Source organism: Bombina bombina, chromosome 6 (assembly GCF_027579735.1).
Source record: "Bombina bombina isolate aBomBom1 chromosome 6, aBomBom1.pri, whole genome shotgun sequence".
Taxonomy (NCBI): domain Eukaryota; kingdom Metazoa; phylum Chordata; class Amphibia; order Anura; family Bombinatoridae; genus Bombina; species Bombina bombina.
The window spans coordinates 1053386871-1053405137 of NC_069504.1; the positions used below are offsets into that span (position 1 = coordinate 1053386871).

Here is an 18267-nt window from a genome sequence, read left to right on the forward strand (position 1 = left end):
CAGAGCTCTTCAGTTTTGGCCTCTTCTGAAGAGAGAATCGTTCATTTGTTTTCAGACAGACAATGTCACAACTGTGGCATACATCAATCATCAAGGAGGGACTCACAGTCCTCTGGCTATGAAAGAAGTATCTCGAATTTTGGTTTGGGCGGAATCCAGCTCCTGTCTAATCTCTGCGGTTCATATCCCAGGTATAGACAATTGGGAAGCGGATTATCTCAGTCGCCAAACGTTGCATCCGGGCGAATGGTCTCTTCACCCAGAGGTATTTCTTCAAATTGTTCAAATGTGGGAACTTCCAGAAATAGATCTGATGGCGTCTCATCTAAACAAGAGACTTCCCAGGTATCTGTCCAGATCCCGGGATCCTCAGGCGGAGGCAGTGGATGCATTATCACTTCCTTGGAAGTATCATCCTGCCTATATCTTTCCGCCTCTAGTTCTTCTTCCAAGAGTAATCTCCAAGATTCTGAAGGAATGCTCGTTTGTTCTGCTGGTAGCTCCGGCATGGCCTCACAGGTTTTGGTATGCGGATCTTGTCCGGATGGCCTCTTGCCAACCGTGGACTCTTCCGTTAAGACCAGACCTTCTGTCTCAAGGTCCTTTTTTCCATCAGGATCTCAAATCCTTAAATTTAAAGGTATGGAGATTGAACGCTTGATTCTTAGTCAAAGAGGTTTCTCTGACTCTGTGATTAATACTATGTTACAGGCTCGTAAATCTGTATCTAGAGAGATATATTATAGAGTCTGGGAGACTTATATTTCTTGGTGTCTTTCTCATCATTTTTCTTGGCATTCTTTTAGAATACCGAGAATATTACAGTTTCTTCAGGATGGTTTAGATAAGGGTTTGTCCGCAAGTTCCTTGAAAGGACAAATCTCTGCTCTTTCTGTTCTTTTTCACAGAAAGATTGCTATTCTTCCTGATATTCATTGTTTTGTACAAGCTTTGGTTCGTATAAAACCTGTCATTAAGTCAATTTCTCCTCCTTGGAGTTTGAATTTGGTTCTGGGGGCTCTTCAAGCTCCTCCATTTGAACCTATGCATTCATTGGACATTAAATTACTTTCTTGGAAAGTTTTGTTCCTTTTGGCCATCTCTTCTGCCAGAAGAGTTTCTGAATTATCTGCTCTTTCTTGTGAGTCTCCTTTTCTGATTTTTCATCAGGATAAGGCGGTGTTGCGAACTTCTTTTGAATTTTTACCTAAAGTTGTGAATTCCAACAACATTAGTAGAGAAATTGTGGTTCCTTCATTATGTCCTAATCCTAAGAATTCTAAGGAGAAATCATTGCATTCTTTGGATGTTGTTAGAGCTTTGAAATATTATGTTGAAGCTACTAAATCTTTCCGAAAGACTTCTAGTCTTTTTGTTATCTTTTCCGGTTCTAGAAAAGGCCAAAAAGCTTCTGCCATTTCTTTGGCATCTTGGTTGAAATCTTTAATTCATCTTGCCTATGTTGAGTCGGGTAAAACTCCGCCTCAGAGGATTACAGCTCATTCTACTAGGTCAGTTTCTACTTCCTGGGCGTTTAGGAATGAAGTTTCGGTTGATCAGATTTGCAAAGCAGCAACTTGGTCCTCTTTGCATACTTTTACTAAATTCTACCATTTTGATGTATTTTCTTCTTCTGAAGCAGTTTTTGGTAGAAAAGTACTTCAGGCAGCGGTTTCAGTTTGAATCTTCTGCTTATGTTTTTCATTAAACTTTATTTTGGGTGTGGATTATTTTCAGCAGGAATTGGCTGTCTTTATTTTATCCCTCCCTCTCTAGTGACTCTTGTGTGGAAAGATCCACATCTTGGGTAATCATTATCCCATACGTCACTAGCTCATGGACTCTTGCTAATTACATGAAAGAAAACATAATTTATGTAAGAACTTACCTGATAAATTCATTTCTTTCATATTAGCAAGAGTCCATGAGGCCCGCCCTTTTTTGTGGTGGTTATGATTTTTTTGTATAAAGCACAATTATTCCAATTCCTTATTTTATATGCTTTCGCACTTTTTTATCACCCCACTTCTTGGCTATTCGTTAAACTGAATTGTGGGTGTGGTGAGGGGTGTATTTATAGGCATTTTGAGGTTTGGGAAACTTTGCCCCTCCTGGTAGGAATGTATATCCCATACGTCACTAGCTCATGGACTCTTGCTAATATGAAAGAAATGAATTTATCAGGTAAGTTCTTACATAAATTATGTTTTCATGATTCAGATAGGGCATGTAATTTTAAACAATTTTCCAATTTACTTTTATCACCAATTTTGCTTTGTTCTCTTGGTATTCTTAGTTGAAAGCTTAACCTAGGAGGGTCATATGCTAATTTCTTAGACCTTGAAGGCCACCTCTTTTCAGAATGCATTTTAACAGTTTTTCACCACTAGAGGGTGTTAGTTCATGTTTTTCATATAGTTAACACTGTGCTCGTGCACGTCAAGTTATCTGGGAGCAGGCACTGATTGGCTAAACTGCAATTCTGTCAAAAGAACTGAAATAAAGGGGCCGTTTGCAGAGGCTTAGATACAAGATAATCAGAGTTTAAAAGTATATTAATATAACTGTGTTGGTTATGCAAAACTGGGGAATGGGTAATAAAGGGATTATCTATCTTTTAAAACAATAAAAATTCTGGTGTAGACTGTCCCTTTAAATACAATATTACTGTATTAAATAGCTCATTTTTGAGAGGGACCAGGAACACAGCTCACTGAATTCTCATTATATTATATAAGCAGGTTTATTTTACACAGATTATTTTTGCAACTGTTCCATCAGCAGTGGAACCATGAGAGTACCAAGGGTTACATATATTTATAACATATCTGCTTGTGAAACAGAATTAATCCACATGACAATGCATTAAACAATGGGGAAACCATACATTTCCATTTCTAGTATCTCTTGTTTTTTCTGCTCTTTAAATGGACAGTATACTGTAAAATTGTTTCCAAGGACATGTTATACCAACTGCAGTGAATAAAATGTATGAGAAACAGCTTATTTTTTATTTATTTTTGTATATGAAATAGCTGGGTTTGTTCTTTGAAACCACCACCCATGTTATGTTCTTGCAGGGAAATCAAATGTATTTATTTTATCACTTGCTGTATACACAAATGCTTTTTAAAATTATCTCTGTTTGTATACCAAAGCCCAATACTTAGGGCCTGATGATATAAACCTCTCTGCTCAGACGAGATTATATAAAATGATGATCCTCAGCACTGCAAGATCTAAAAGGCAGATTTTGCTATACTTCTCCAAGAGGTGTTCCTTCAGATTAAGTTTTAGAACTTTTAAATATTTTCTATTTTAATGAATATAGATTCTGTATCCAGCACTGTATTTAGGATTCTGATTTTACAAATTCTGATTATGCTTTGACAGTTTCTGTATAACTTTAACAAATTAGACTCATACTTTGAATATTTATGTGTATCTTTTACAAACTACATTGTACTTAATATTTGTTCTATTTAATGTAATGGTGCAGACTTCACAGGGGCTGACCTTACTGAGAGGAGATATGTCTTCCATAGAAAGTAATGAGGCTCTCTGGTGTACAGAATTTCACAGGGAGGGGATAAGTTAACAGGTGACACCCAGGACTAATATAAAAACTCAGTTTGCAGCAAATACAAATCAAATGTTTTCACTGCAATTTAACTTGTTTTTCCCACTAGTTCAGTATATATATTACTTTCTGTCAGTTAAATAAGCGTATTGTGAATTTTGAGTAAACTTCACCTGCATACAGCTGGTAACATAATTCAGTGAGACCAGCTTGTGTAAAATGCTTACAACATTTCATCAGAAATGTGAGAGGGCTTCAGACATACCCGGGAAACTCCACTGTTCAGCCCAGGGAACTCACCTGTCCTTCCCACTTTCTGAAGCTGTGTTTTATATTACAATAGAGCAAATACTAACTGCAATATAATTTGTAAAATATACACAGAAATATACAAAGTAATTTATTAAAGTATCACAGAAACTTTCAAAACCTAATCAGAATCTGTAAAATAACTGTTATATCTAAATATAAAATGCATTAAAATACAAAATAGAAAGTTTAAAGCTTAAATGTAATAATATTGAAATGACCCAATCTGAAAGTGTAAAGTAATATAAAATACAAAGCACAGTGTAAGAAAACTCTCATGTAATGCTGTGCTATATTACATTGGGCTTGTGTCGCCTTCACATACAGAAATGCATAGAACACCCCTTAAAGAAGTATAGCAATATGTGCCAGATCTAGTGAGAGATCTTGCAGTGCTGGAGGATCATTTCAGATCATCTCATGTGAGCGTAGAGCATAATGAAAGGCACCACTCCTCTCCCAGGGTCTTCCAGGTTCTGCCCTTTATCTTTTAGCATTCAGTGAGTTCAGCCCCTGTAAAGTCTGAACTACAATTTCTCTCCAAGCAAGACAATCTTTTATCATGAGGCCCTTATAGAGAACAATTGAAAATTAAAATTGTATTGCAAGCGATGCAGCGTAAGGCGAAGCAGCTGCTTTGTGCCGCATCGCTTTTGAAGTTCAAATATTTCAACTCTGAGCGCTCAGCTACGCGACCTGACACGGCTAAGCTCGAAGAGATGAAAAGGCACCGCACCACTCTCAGTGTGTCAGAGCCTTAACCCTCACTTGGAGTGTAATTCTATAGCGTCTTCTATATCAAATACTTAAAGGGACACTGAACCCAAATTTTTTCTTTCATGATTCAGATAGAGCATACAATTTTAAGCAACTTTCTAATTTACTCCTATTATCAATTTTTTTCTTCGTTCTCTTGCTATCTTTATTTGAAAAAGAAGGCATCTAGGCTTTTTTTGGGTTCAGAACTCTAGGCAGCACTTTTTTAATTGGTGGATGAATTAATCCACCAATCAGCAAGAACAACCCAGGTTGTTCACCAAAAATGGGCCGGCATCTAAACTTACATTCTTGCATTTCAAATAAAGATACAAAGAGAATGAAGAAAATTTGATAATAGGAGTAAATTAGAAAGTTGCTTAAAATGTCATGCTCTATCTGAATCACAAAAGAATTTTTTTTGGGTTCAGTGTCCCTTTAAGCATAGAAACTTTCAGCATAGGTATGGATACCATGGGTAAAATCAGCTATTTCAAATGTAGAAATAAAGGTAAAGGAATGTTTTGAAAGCAATTTAATAAACTAAATATTAGGAACAATTTAAATGGGACAAAAAATAAGGGTACACTTTTACTTTGAGGTAAACATCTTGTAATTATAAACATTTTCTGCAGTTTCCAAATACATTAACATATCAGTAATTATTAGAAAAGATTAATACCTTGTTTGCTACAATTGTTTTTCAACAGTTAAACTCCGCCTTTCCTTATTTGAAGGAGTCATACATGACTGCGGAAGACAGGGCTTGCTACTGTCATTGTGTTAACAAAATCTCCATTGTTTGGCTTCATATATCATATATCAAACAGTAAATTAGGGAGCGATATGTTGAAAGGTTTCGCTTGTGATACCTGACCTGCTCCTTTAGTTTCCAGGACTGAAAACCCAAAATGTTCAGACTTAAAATACAGGAAAAGGGGGCAAAATAAATAACGAAAGTGAATTATTAGTGGTTTAACTAAGCATAATTAAAGGGACGCTAAATACAGTAGAACTGTACAGTAATCAACAAAGGCATAATAAAAAGACAATATGACTTTTTTCTGACGAATTTCAGAATTAGTTATATTTTCTGTCATGTGACAGCCATCAGCCAATCCCAAAATGCATATGCTTATATACTGTGAATTCTTGCACATGCTCAGTAGGAGCTTGCACCTCAAAACGTGCAAATAAAAATAATGTGCACATTTTGATAACAGAAGTGAATTGGAAAGTTGTTTACAATTGGGTGCTCTATTTGAATCACGATAGTTACATTTTGACTACAATTTCATGCTTGATGGTTGCCTCAAATTAGGAAGTAAACTTTTGTCTGTTCCAAGTCATGTAATGAAGGTTAGCAGGGACACAAGTTTCTCTTACTTCAAAAGGGAAATTAAACTCAAAATATAATCCCCCATAAAGGGCCCGATTACAAGTGGAGCGCTAAATATCGCTTTCACGTTGCTTGGAAGCATTGCGCTCACGAGAGAGCGCTTCCATAGGCTCCTATGGGAGCCTCATTCTCATGCCGTGAGACCCGGCATGAGAACCTCGTACAGAGAAGGGGGTAAGTAGCGCAGCAATGGCAGCAGTATAAATATAAGTATATATAAGTATAAATATATATGTATATGAATATATACAAATATATTTATGTGTTTATATGTGTATACATACAAATATATTTGTTTGTTTATATGTGTATATACAAACATATTTACGTGTATATACAAATATATTCACGTGTTTATATGTGTATATATACAAATATATTTATGTGTTTATATGTGTATATATACAAATATATTTACGTGTTTATATGTGTATATATACAAATATATTTATGTGTTTATATACAAATATATTTATGTGTTTATATGTGTATATACAAATATATTTATGTGTTTATATGTGTATATATACAAATATATTTATGTGTTTATATGTGTATATATACAAATATATTTATGTGTTTATATGTGTATATACAAACATATTTATGTGTATATACAAATATATTAATGTGTTTATATGTGTATATACAAATATATTAATGTGTTTATATGCGTATATACAAATATATTCATGTGTTTATATGTGTATATACAAATATATTCATGTGTTTATATGCGTATATACAAATATATTCATGTGTTTATATGCGTATATACAAATATATTCATGTGTTTATATGCGTATATACAAATATATTCATGTGTTTATATGTGTATATTCAAATATATTCATGTGTTTATATGCGTATATACAAATATATTCATGTGTTAATATGCGTATATACAAATATATTTATGTGTTTATATGTGTATATACAAATATATTCATGTGTTTATATGCGTATAAACAAATATATTTATGTGTTTATATGTGTATATACAAATATATTTATGTGTTTATATGCATATATACAAATATATTCATGTGTTAATATGTGTATATACACATATTAACACATAAATAAATATATATTTACTGGGAACACACAGTTCCCATAGACCACAATGTAAAGGGACTTTTCAGTGCTGTTTTTTTTTTCTAACACCCCACACCTGCTCAATTTATCCCCTTAAAACTGCCTTGTCAGGTTGTTTTTTTATATATAAAAAAGCTATAATTTTTTCCCAATAAAAATCTATAATACCCTCTATTTTGAGATCTAATCTCTGGTTAATTTTCAGAGCGCTAATTGCTACCGCAAACTCACGGTAGCTATAACCAGCAACTTGTAATGGCTGGTTATTTATCGCGTGCCCGAAAAAACAACAACTTTTCAATTTAATTCTACCTAATTTGCTTCCTTCTCTTGGTATCTTTTGTTCAAAAGCATACCTAGATGCACTACTGGGAGTCATACCTGCTGATTGGTGACTGTGCATGTAAGCTTCTTGCAATTGCCTCATCTGATGTGTTCAGCTAGCTCCCAGTAGCGCATAGCTGCTAATTCAAGAAATAATAGCAAGGGAATGAAGACAATTTTCTAATAGAAGTAAATTGGAAAGTTGTTTGAAAATGTATTCTCTATTTGAATCATGAAGGAAAATGTTGGGTTTTATTAACCTTTAATTATGCATTATTAAGAAATAAAATCACATTTTTTTATTTGCCTACTACTCCTGTAACTGTAGTCATTTCCCTTCCCCTCTAGAGAGGCTAAAGAATGCAGAACCTTGACACCTCATCATACTTCACAGTGATTGGTTGATATGTATCGGGAGCTTTTTTATATCTGTCCCTAATTAGCCACAGTAAAGGAAGTAATGCTTAGGAATGTAAAACAATGTATATTTTTCTAACAAAATAACAGATTTTATATTATTATAAAACATTCATTTTGTATGAATATCTGTTGCAATAAAATGATAATGTGTAAATTAAAAACGAACTTTAATAATTTCCCTTTAAGGGGAGATTTAACTGAAGCATTTTTATCAGGCATATGGAAGAACAGCCAATTAACAAGTTAAAAATGGTTTATTTTGGCATGAAATAGTTAAGTTAAAGGGACATAAAATCCCTTTTTTTTCTTTCATGATTCACATAGAACATACAATTTTAAACAACTTTCCAAAGTATTTATATTATCCAATTTTCTATGTTTTTGTTATCCTTTGTTGAAAAGCAGGACAGGGATGTAAGCTCAGGAGTGTGCACGTGTCTGCAGCACTATATGGCAGGAGTTTTGTAACAATGTTATACATTTGCAAGAGCACTGCTTCCTGTCATGTAGTGCTCCAGATGTGAATGCTACCGATCTAGATATCTCTTCAACAAAGAATAGCATGAGAATATATAATAAATATTTTACATTCTTATGTTCTTCTTATAGGATAAAATGTTCTTTTTATTTATAAATATTTCTTTTTGTAAAATATATATCTATATGAATATATGCAGGTATAGATATACAGATATGGTATATAATCACCTTGTCATATACTATATATCTCTTAGCCCTTATAACTTTTTTTATTAACATGTATATGAATATGTTTTATTAGATGGTGTATATATGAGCGTAACACGTTATTTTAATGTATTTATGTGGTGTTTGGAGCAACTTTTTATTTAGCCCCAACCCTTTTACGGGAGGACGTCAGTCACGTTAAATTTAGGTGGCTTTTCTGCGGTCACATTTACTTTCAACCTGTAAAATTAGAGCAATTAGATACTGTAATATCACGTCTGCGCTATTGGTAGCGCGCCACTTGCAATCTAGCCCACATTTTCCTAATTAAACATAAAAATATGATAGCATTTTAAAGAAACATCAGTGACACTTAAAAAATAGGAATTTTTTAATTATGATTAAAAAAAATAATCAAAAATCTATACTTTAATTCCCTGACATTTACTGGAAGGCTATTCCAAGTATCTAGTACTATTATTGACAGTTATTATTTTATGCCTGATTTTTACACTATTCAACTATCCAAAATGTGACCTCTAATTTTACACATATACATATTATATATAGAAATCAGAACAGCTAGTAGTTTTAGTGTCCTGCTGGGAGGGTAACATGCAAGCGACATGACAGGCTTGTGATTCACCCACACAAGCGTTATGTGCCTTACAGCTGTGAGAATGTTATACGCCCTATAACAGCTTATGATTACATCTTCATACAGCTCCTTATAACTACTAGGAGTTCATATAATGTAGTCATTTTCTCAGCCAGAATGCCTTGACAATATGGGGTGCTCACTCGCCTTAGCTGAGGGAGTCACACAGAATTGGGGCTATTGGTTAGATAATTCTATGGGGGGTAGTTATCAAGCCGTCTACTTTTCTGGCTTCGCCGGCCCAATACGCCCGCCTAAGCTCGCCTCACATCGCCACCGCGGACCTGAAAAAATACGCCTAAGTTATCAAATAAAGCTGTCAAAAAGCCGCGGGGCGATGAGCAGCGGACTGTGACAGTTATCACTCATCCGATCTCGCTGCCCTTCGGCTTTTTCCCAGCTTTATTGCTAGCCTGTCACAAAGCACTCACACTAAACTACACTGTTCTACCCCCTATACCGGCGCCCCCGGAGCCTCCCGCAACTCAATAAAGTTACTAACCCCTAAACCACCGCTCCTAGACCCTTCCGCAACTCTTATAAATGTATTAACCCCTAAACCGCCGCTCTTAGACCCTGCCGCAACTCCTATAAATGTATTAACCCCTAAACCGCCGCTCCTAGACCCTGCCGCAACTCTTATAAATGTATTAACCCCTAAACCGCCGCTCCCGGACACCGCTGCCACCTACAGTATACCTAGTAACCCCTATCCTGCCCCCCCTACACCGTCGCCCTCTATAATAAAGTTATTAACCCCTATCCTGCTGATCCCGCACCTCTCCGCAACTAAATAGTTTAACCCCTAAACCGCCGCTCCCTGAACCCGCCGCAACCTATATTAAACCTATTAACCCCTATCCTGCCCCCCCTACACCGTCGCCACCTATAATAAATTTATTAACCCCTAATCTGCCCCCCACTACACCGCCGCCACTGTAATAAAATTATTAACCCCTAAACCTAAGTCTAACCCTAACGCCCCCCCTAACTTAAATATTAATTAAATAAATCTAAATAAATTAACTCTTATTAACTAAATGAATCCTATTTAAAACTAAATACTTACCTTTAAAATAAACCCTAATATAGCTACAATATAAATAATAATTATATTCTAGCTATCTTAGGATTTATTTTTATTTTACAGGTACCTTTCAATTTATTTTAACCAGGTACAATAGCTATTAAATAGTTATTAACTATTTAATAGCTTACCTAGCTAAAATAAACTGAAATTTACCTGTAAAATAAATCCTAATCTAAGTTACAATTACACCTAACACTACACTATACTTTAATAAATTATTCCTATTTAAAACTAAATACTTACCTGTAAAATAAACCCTAATATAGCTACAATATAAATAATAATTATATTGTAGCTATCTTAGGATTTATATTTATTTTACAGGTAACTTTGTATTTATTTTATAGTTAGAATAGAATTCTATCAGCCAATCGGAATTAAAGTAGGAAAATTCTGATTGGCTGATGGAATCAGCCAATCAGATTCAAGTTCAATCCGATTGGCTGATCCAATCAGCCAATCAGATTGAGCTCGCATTCTATTGGCTGATCGGAACAGCCAATAGAATGCAAGCTCAATCTGATTGGCTGATTCCATCAGCCAATCAGATTTTTCCTACCTTAATTCCGATTGGCTGATAGAATCCTATCAGCCAATCGGAATTGAGGGGACGCCATCTTGGATGACGCCCCTTAAAGGAGCCGTCATTCGTCGTAGTCCGTCGGTGAAGAAGGTGGTTCCGCGTCGGCGGAAGGAAGATTCAAGACCCGGTTTGGAAGATGACTTCGCCCGGATAGAAGACCTCTTCAGCGCCTCTTTGAAGATGACATCGGCCGGATCGAAGACTTTTCTTCAGCGCCGCCTGGATGATGACTTCATCGGATGGAAGATTTCTTCAGCGCCGCTTGGAGGATTAACTTCTTCCGCTCCGGATGTCCTCTTCAGTTCCATCGGTGGCTCGGCTGAGTGAAGACAACTAAAGGTAGGATGATCTTCAGGGGATTAGTGTTAGGTTTTTGTAAGGGGGGTTTGGGTTAGATTAGGGGTATGTGGGTGGTGGGTTTTAATGTTGGGGGGGGTTGTATTTTTCTTTTACAGGCAAAAGAGCTGTTTTCTTTGGGGCATGCCCTCACAAATGGCCCTTTTAAGGGCTGGTAAGGTAAAAGAGCTTTGAAATTTATTTAATTTAGAATAGGGTAGGGCATTTTTTTATTTTGGGGGGGGGGTTGTTATTTTATTAGGGGGCTTAGATTAGGTGTAAGTAGCTTAAAAACAGAATTTATGCTTACCTGATAAATTACTTTCTCCAACGGTGTATCCGGTCCACGGCGTCATCCTTACTTGTGGGATATTCTCTTCCCCAACAGGAAATGGCAAAGAGTCCCAGCAAAGCTGGTCACATGATCCCTCCCAGGCTCCGCCCACCCCAGTCATTCGACCGACAGACCGGAGGAAATATATATAGGAGAAACCATATGATACCGTGGTGACTGTAGTTAGAGAAAATAATTCATCAGACCTGATTAAAAAACCAGGGCGGGCCGTGGACCGGACACACCATTGGAGAAAGTAATTTATCAGGTAAGCATAAATTCTGTTTTCTCCAACATTGGTGTGTCCGGTCCACGGCGTCATCCTTACTTGTGGGAACCAATACCAAAGCTTTAGGACACGGATGAAGGGAGGGAGCAAATCAGGTCACCTAAATGGAAGGCACCACGGCTTGCAAAACCTTTCTCCCAAAAATAGCCTCCGAAGAAGCAAAAGTATCAAATTTGTAAAATTTGGCAAAAGTGTGCAGTGAAGACCAAGTCGCTGCCTTACATATCTGGTCAACAGAAGCCTCGTTCTTGAAGGCCCATGTGGAAGCCACAGCCCTAGTGGAGTGAGCTGTGATTCTTTCAGGAGGCTGCCGTCCGGCAGTCTCATAAGCCAATCGGATAATGCTTTTAAGCCAAAAGGAAAGAGAGGTAGAAGTCGCTTTTTGACCTCTCCTTTTACCAGAATAAACAACAAACAAGGAAGATGTTTGTCTGAAATCTTTAGTAGCCTCTAAATAGAATTTTAGAGCACGGACTACGTCCAAATTGTGTAACAAACGTTCCTTCTTTGAAACTGGATTCGGACACAAAGAAGGTACAGCTATCTCCTGGTTAATATTTTTGTTGGAAACAACTTTCGGAAGAAAACCAGGCTTAGTACGCAAAACCACCTTATCTGCATGGAACACCAGATAGGACGGAGAACACTGCAGAGCAGATAACTCTGAAACTCTTCTAGCAGAAGAAATTGCAACCAAAAACAAAACTTTCCAAGATAATAACTTAATATCTACGGAATGTAAGGGTTCAAACGGAACCCCTTGAAGAACTGAAAGAACTAGATTTAGACTCCAGGGAGGAGTCAAAGGTCTGTAAACAGGCTTGATCCTAACCAGAGCCTGAACAAATGCTTGAACATCTGGCACAGCTGCCAGTCTTTTGTGAAGTAAAACAGATAAAGCAGAGATCTGTCCCTTCAGAGAACTTGCAGATAATCCTTTCTCCAAACCTTCTTGTAGAAAGGATAGAATCTTAGGAATTTTTATCTTGTTCCATGGGAATCCTTTAGATTCACACCAACAGATATATTTTTTCCATATTTTATGGTAAATTTTTCTAGTTACAGGCTTTCTAGCCTGAATCAGAGTATCTATTACAGAATCTGAAAACCCACGCTTTGATAAAATCAAGCGTTCAATCTCCAAGCCGTCAGTTGGAGGGAAACCAGATTCGGATGTTCGAATGGACCCTGAACAAGAAGGTCCTGTCTCAAAGGTAGCTTCCATGGTGGAGCCGATGACATATTCACCAGGTCTGCATACCAAGTCCTGCGTGGCCACGCAGGAGCTATCAAGATCACCGAGGCCCTCTCCTGATTGATCCTGGCTACCAGCCTGGGGATGAGAGGAAACGGTGGGAATACATAAGCTAGGTTGAAGGTCCAAGGTGCTACTAGTGCATCTACTAGGGTCGCCTTGGGATCCCTGGATCTGGACCCGTAGCAAGGAACCTTGAAGTTCTGACGAGACGCCATCAGATCCATGTCTGGAATGCCCCATAATTGAGTTATTTGGGCAAAGATTTCCGGAAGGAGTTCCCACTCCCCCGGATGGAATGTCTGACGACTCAGAAAATCTGCTTCCCAATTTTCCACTCCTGGGATGTGGATCGCAGACAAGTGGCAGGAGTGATCCTCCGCCCATTGAATTATCTTGGTCACTTCTTTCATCGCCAGGGAAGTCCTTGTTCCCCCCTGATGATTGATATATGCAACGGTCGTCATGTTGTCTGACTGAAACCTTATGAATTTGGCCTTTGCTAGTTGAGGCCAAGCTCTGAGAGCATTGAATATCGCTCTCAGTTCCAGAATGTTTATCGGGAGAAGAGACTCTTCCCGAGACCATAGACCCTGAGCTTTCAGGGATTCCCAGACCGCGCCCCAGCCCACTAGGCTGGCGTCGGTCGTGACAATGACCCACTCTGGTCTGCGGAAGCTCATTCCCTGTGACAGATTGTCCAGGGTCAGCCACCAACGGAGTGAATCTCTGGTCTTTTGATCTACTTGAATCGTCGGAGACAAGTCTGTATAATCCCCATTCCACTGTCTGAGCATGCACAGTTGTAATGGTCTTAGATGAATTAGTGCAAAAGGAACTATGTCCATTGTTGCAACCATCAATCCTATTACTTCCATGCACTGCGCTATGGAAGGACGAGGAACAGAATGAAGTACTTGACAAGAGCTTAGAAGTTTTGATTTTCTGACCTCTGTCAGAAAAATCCTCATTTCTAAGGAATCTATTATTGTTCCCAAGAAGGGAACTCTTGTTGACGGGGACAGAGAACTTTTTTCTTTGTTCACCTTCCATCCGTGAGATCTGAGAAAGGCTAGGACGATGTCCGTATGAGCCTTTGCTTTTGACAGGGACGACGCTTGAATCAGGATGTCGTCCAAGTAAGGTACTACTGCAATGCCCCTTGGTCTTAGAACCGCTAGAAGGGACCCTAGTACCTTTGTGAAAATCCTTGGAGCAGTGGCTAATCCAAATGGAAGTGCCACAAACTGGTAATGCTTGTCCAGAAAAGCGAACCTTAGGAACTGATGATGTTCCTTGTGGATAGGAATATGTAGGTACGCATCCTTTAAATCCACGGTAGTCATAAATTGATTTTCCTGGATAGTAGGTAGGATCGTTCGAATAGTTTCCATTTTGAACGATGGTACCCTGAGAAATTTGTTTAGGATCTTTAGATCCAAAATTGGTCTGAATGTTCCCTCTTTTTTGGGAACTATGAACAGATTGGAATAAAATCCCATTCCTTGTTCTCTTATTGGAACTGGATGTATCACTCCCATCTTTAACAGGTCTTCTACACAATGTAAGAATGCCTGTCTCTTTATTTGGTTTGAAGATAATTGAGACCTGTGGAACCTTCCCCTTGGGGGTAGTTCCTTGAATTCCAGGAGATAACCTTGAGAAACTATTTCTAGCGCCCAAGGATCCTGAACATCTCTTGCCCAAGCCTGAGCAAAGAGAGAAAGTCTGCCCCCCACTAGATCCGGTCCCGGATCGGGGGCTATCCCTTCATGCTGATTTGGTAGCAGTGGTAGGCTTCTTGGCCTGCTTACCCTTGTTCCAGCCTTGCATTGGTTTCCAGGCTGGTTTGGGTTGTGAAGTATTACCCTCTTGCTTAGAGGATACAGAATTAGAGACTGGTCCGTTTCTGCGAAAGGGACGAAAATTAGGCTTATTATTAGCCTTAAAAGACCTATCCTGTGGGAGGGCGTGGCCCTTTCCCCCAGTGATGTCTGAAATAATCTCTTTCAAATCAGGTCCAAATAATGTTTTACCTTTGAAAGGAATGTTAAGCAATTTTGTCTTGGAAGACACATCCGCTGACCAAGACTTTAGCCAAAGCACTCTGCGCGCCACGACAGCAAACCCTGAATTTTTCGCCGCTAATCTAGCTAATTGCAAAGCGGCATCTAAAACAAAAGAGTTAGCCAATTTAAGTGCTTGAACTCTGTCCATAACCTCCTCATACGAAGATTCTTTACTGAGCGATTTTTCTAGTTCCTCGAACCAGAAACACGCTGCCGTAGTGACAGGAACAATGCATGAAATTGGTTGTAGAAGGTAACCTTGCTGTACAAAAATCTTTTTAAGCAAACCCTCTAATTTCTTATCCATAGGATCTTTGAAAGCACAACTATCTTCGATAGGAATAGTAGTGCGTTTGTTTAGAGTAGAAACCGCCCCCTCGACCTTGGGGACTGTCTGCCATAAGTCCTTTCTGGGGTCGACTATAGGAAATAATTTCTTAAATATAGGGGGGGGAACAAAAGGTATGCCGGGCCTTTCCCACTCTTTATTTACTATGTCCGCCACCCGCTTGGGTATAGGAAAAGCGTCGGGGGGCACCGGAACCTCTAGGAACTTGTCCATCTTACATAATTTCTCTGGAATGACCAAATTGTCACAATCATCCAGAGTAGATAACACCTCCTTAAGCAGTGCGCGGAGATGTTCTAATTTAAATTTAAATGTCACAACATCAGGTTCAGCTTGATGAGAAATTTTTCCTGAATCTGAAATTTCTCCATCAGACAAAACCTCCCTCATGGCCCCTTGAGATTGGTGTGAGGGTATGTCAGAACAGTTATCATCAGCGTCCTCTTGCTCTTCAGTGTTTAAAACAGAACAATCGCGCTTTCTCTGATAAGTAGGCATTTTGGATAAAAGATTTGCTATGGAGTTATCCATTACAGACGTTAATTGTTGCATGGTAATAAGTATTGGCGCACTAGGGGCCTCCTGTGTGGGCATAACTGGTGTAGACACAGTAGGGGATGATGTAGTATCATGTTTACTCCCCTCATTTGAGGAATCATCTTGGGCAATATCATTATCTGTGGCATTACTGTCCTTACTTTGTTTGGACACTATGGCACAATTATCACATAAATTTAAATGGGGAGACACATTGGCTTTCATACATATAGAACATAGCTTATCTGATGGTACAGACATGTTAAACAGGCTTAAACTTGTCAACAAAGCACAAAAAACGTTTTAAAATAAAACCGTTACTGTCACTTTAAATTTCAAACTGAAAACACTTTATTACTGAATATGTGAAAAAGTATGAAGGAATTGTTCAAAATTCACCAAAATTTCACCACCGGAGCCGTTTTTACATTTAACCCCTATACAGTCCCAGAATGAGGCTCTGTCTATAACTAGAAAGGCCCCCATCTGAAAAAGGTGTCCAACACAGTGCCTGCCGTTTTTCTAAACGTTCCCCAAGATTATAATACCAATAATTAGTTAGAATCTGCATAATATGCCTAGTAAAGCAATCGTTTTAGCCCAGAAAAATGTCTACCAGTTTTTAAGCCCTTTTTGAAGCCCTTTATTCTTTTATGTTTAACTAAGAAAATGGCTTACCGGTCCCCATGAGGGGAAATGACAGCCTTCCAGCATTACATGGTCTTGTTAGAAATATGGCTAGTCATACCTTAAGCAGAAAAGACTGCTAACTGTTTCCCCCAACTGAAGTTACTTCATCTCAACAGTCCTGTGTGGAAACAGCAATCGATTTTAGTTACTGTCTGCTAAAATCATCTTCCTCTTACAAACAGAAATCTTCATCCTTTTCTGTTTCAGAGTAAATAGTACATACCAGCACTATTTTAAAATAACAAACACTTGATAGAAGAATAAAACTACATTTAAACACCAAAAAACTCTTAACCATCTCCGTGGAGATGTTGCCTGTGCAACGGCAAAGAGAATGACTGGGGTGGGCGGAGCCTAGGAGGGATCATGTGACCAGCTTTGCTGGGACTCTTTGCCATTTCCTGTTGGGGAAGAGAATATCCCACAAGTAAGGATGACGCCGTGGACCGGACACACCAATGTTGGAGAAATTGTTGTAATATTTTTAACATGTTTGTAACTTATTTTTTTATTTTTTGTAACTTAGCTTTTTTTATTTTTTGTACTTTAGTTAGTTTATGTAATTGTATTTAATTGTAGTTATTTGTAGGTAGTTTATTTAATTAATTTAATGATAGTGTAGTATTAGGTTTAATTGTAACTTAAGTTAGGATTTATTTTACAGGTAATTTTGTATTTCTTTTAGCTAGGTAGTTATTAAATAGTTAATAACTATTTAATAACTATTCTAACTAGCTAAAATAAATACAAAGTTACCTGTAAAATAAATATAAATCCTAAGATAGCTATAATATAATTATTAATTATATTGTAGCTATCTTCGGGTTTATTTTACAGGTAAGTATTTATTTTTAAATAGGAATAATTTATTAAAGTATAGTGTAGTGTTAGGTGTAATTGTAACTTAGGTTAGGATTTATTTAACAGGTACATTTCTCTTTATTTTAGCTAGGTAAACTATTAAATAGTTAATAACTATTTAATAGCTATTGTACCTGGTTAAAATAAATTGAAAGGTACCTGTAAAATAAATATAAATCCTAAGATAGCTAGAATATAATTATTATTTATATTGTAGCTATATTAGGGTTTATTTTAAAGGTAAGTATTTAGTTTTAAATAGGATTCATTTAGTTAATAAGAGTTAATTTATTTAGATTTATTTAATTAATATTTAAGTTAGGGGGGCGTTAGGGTTAGGGTTAGACTTAGGTTTAGGGGTTAATAATTTTATTACAGTGGCGGCGGTGTAGTGTGGGGCAGGATAGGGGTTAATAAATTTATTATAGGTGGCGACGGTGTAGGGGGGGCAGATTAGGGAGCGGCGGTTTAGGGGTTAATACATTTATTATAGTTGCGGTGGGCTCCGGGAGCGGCGGTTTAGGGGTTAATATGTATAGAGTAGCTTGCGGTGGGCTCCGGGAGCGGCGGTTTAGGGGGTAATAACTTTATTTAGTTGCGGCGGTGTAGGGGGGACAGATTAGTGGTGTTTAGACTCGGGGTA

The 18267-nt window shown here is 37.6% G+C and overlaps 1 protein-coding gene across 1 annotated transcript in view; it reads right to left on the reverse strand.

Annotated features, from left to right (window-relative positions):
- The window catches only part of CACNA2D4 (calcium voltage-gated channel auxiliary subunit alpha2delta 4), a 1345448-nt gene that overhangs the window by 130788 nt on the left and 1196393 nt on the right, over positions 1 to 18267 (reverse strand). The gene's annotated exons all lie outside the window — the stretch shown is intronic.